At 36.5% G+C, this 2,397-nt stretch overlaps 1 protein-coding gene across 1 annotated transcript in view; it reads left to right on the top strand.

Moving 5' to 3' along the window:
* Window positions 1–406: 406 nt before the first annotated feature.
* LOC101862461 (contactin-5) overlaps window positions 407–2,397 on the top strand; it is a gene marked incomplete in the record, with an annotated part of 13,269 nt that continues 11,278 nt past the window's right edge. The window contains 1 exon segment of the mRNA XM_013089597.2: window positions 407–510.

Genomic DNA, 2,397 nt, shown 5'->3' with positions numbered 1-2,397 from the left:
AAAATATTATTTTAAAAATACCCATCTATCTTGGATTGAAGTTCAGATATTTGCAATTATTTGAGGTGAGGGTCACCTGGTTATCGAGGTAAAATTAGCGTGAAAAATAATATGGTCGCCAAAGTTGGAGACTTCCCAAAGCTTAAGTGTCCTTGGTAACACTGAAAAAAAAATTTTTTTTTGGTGCATTTGATCAATGTTTTTTCAGCGAGACCCACACAGAATGTGTTATTAAATGGACATAAAAGGTTTTCAGCCAAAACAATTTTTTTTCTTAAATTGCCCAACTGACTTTTTAAAAAAGCCAATTTCTTTGATTTTATTATTTTAACGAGCGCCTGATTTCGCCACGATGCCTCGTCTTTTATTCCTCATACCTCTGCCCCCGTCATGAACCAGACTACGAGGCGGCTAACGACAAGGAGAGAGAGAGCAGAGATTCAAGCTAAAAAGAGGCTGAACAGAACCAAACACCTCCCAACTCCAAACTAGGATCTGGGTTGAACAAAGGTGATTATACTATACAGATATATATGCATAATTTGTCCTGAGCTCGTTGGGTTGAACGCAGTTTGAATTTAGAGGAGAAGCCAGGTACGTGCATGGTCGGTTTGTGTACTGTTATCACTGCTTGTTAGGCTAGTTAGTTTTAGTAAGAGTTTTACGGCGGCCCTTCCAAAAAGACAGTATCCGGTCATAAAAATACCGGATATTAGAGGGTATTACAAGAATTTAACCAACGCACAAAAAAAGCAAGAGGAAGGATCAGGACAATAGGTGTTTTGTTGCTACCTCACAATTACAACGTTTTATCTACTCAGTACATAGTTTTGAGAAATGTGACGTGATTTTTTTTTTTTGACTTTTAGTAGTAGTAGTAGTAGTAGTAGTAGTAGTAGTAGTAGTAGTAGTAGTAGTAGTCTTAAGTAGTATAGGGTTTTACGGCGCTCGCAACTGCCTAAGGTTATATGAGCGCTTTTTTTTTACTTTAACAACACGTCAGGCTTTTTCGAATGCAGTTCTTTGAATACCTTGAAAGCGACTCCGAATAATCTTACGATTTTAATAGAGCAGATAAAACTTGAGGTTTCTGACCCCGTGGTCTTAGCAACTCAAAAAGGGCAACAACTGAAAATCAGGAACAACTTCTTTGTAATTCTAACTTCTAAGCTAACGACATGTTTGAGGGAAAGCTTTTCTCTTGTGTGGCTTCATCTACATCCTGTTTCTCTGACACCGAGTACCCTGCCCTACAACAAGTCAGCCTCGCCCCTGGTTTGGAGACAACAAAAATAGTCTATAAAAATGTAGTACAAATTTTCAACAGATTTTTTCTTCAGGGCTCAGGGCTCATACATCAGTTTATATGTGTAGGATGCTGACAAATGAAAATGAGTTACTTTTCGAATTCTGGTCTTATAAACACATATTATAGATTTTATCAAAGTTACAGTTTTGGTTGGTGTAATTTAGCATACGAACTGATAAAAGGCATTAAACTTGAAGAAAAATGTAAATGTATCAGTTTAAAATTTACAAGTTTAATGTGTCTATTTTCCCTTACATCTCCATTCGTAGAATGCGAGAAGTAACTCGTTTTGTCAACACGCCTCATATATTATAGTTGCGAGCGCCGTAAAACCCTCTACTATTAAAAAAAAGTTTTAAAAATCACATATTATGTATTTCTGGATACTGTACACGAACATGATAGTGAAGTTTAACTATTAGGTCTAATTTACAAGATATGTTTTTAGGATTTTATAACAGATTCTGAAAATAATGAGTTTGAACTTTTTTTTTAAAATGGCAGTTATTTTATACGTATTTGACTTGTTGCTTCATGGGTACATGGTTTCATGTTTCATTGTACTACGGTAGTCAAGTTCTGGAACATTTGTCAGGTGTGCTGACTAAATGAGTTACTTCTCGGATTTCAGCCAAATGGAAATTGGTACTTCAACTTCATAGCTGAAGTTTGTACAATTTGTAAGCGTGGAATAGTAAATGACACGGTAGACTTGAAAAAAATGACGTCAATTGAATATTTATTAATCTGACCCCAGTGTCAATTTTTGGCGGATATTTCCATTCTTGGATTGCTAGAAGCAACTTATTTTGTCAGCATGCTTCACATTTCTAGTAACTAACCTACAGTCATTTCTAATCTGCTAACATTTTAGGATTCACTTGCCCTGAAACCCCCGGGGCAGTGCCACTGACTGTAGTGTCTTTAGGCCATTCCCAAAGGGGGGACATTTCTCGTTCAAGCATAGTAGAATTGTAAATGGGCTGACTCATGTCACGCTCATAATCATAACTATGCCTGATCTACAAAAGGGAACTGCTGCTTTTTCTTTCCTGATCCTTACTATTGTCATTTTCCTCTACTTCTTT

This window comes from Aplysia californica, unplaced genomic scaffold (genome assembly GCF_000002075.1).
Source record: "Aplysia californica isolate F4 #8 unplaced genomic scaffold, AplCal3.0 scaffold00992, whole genome shotgun sequence".
In the NCBI taxonomy this organism is placed as follows: Eukaryota; Metazoa; Mollusca; class Gastropoda; order Aplysiida; family Aplysiidae; genus Aplysia; species Aplysia californica.
The sequence above is the reverse complement of the archived record's forward strand: the minus strand, read 5'-3'. Positions and strand labels throughout refer to the sequence as shown.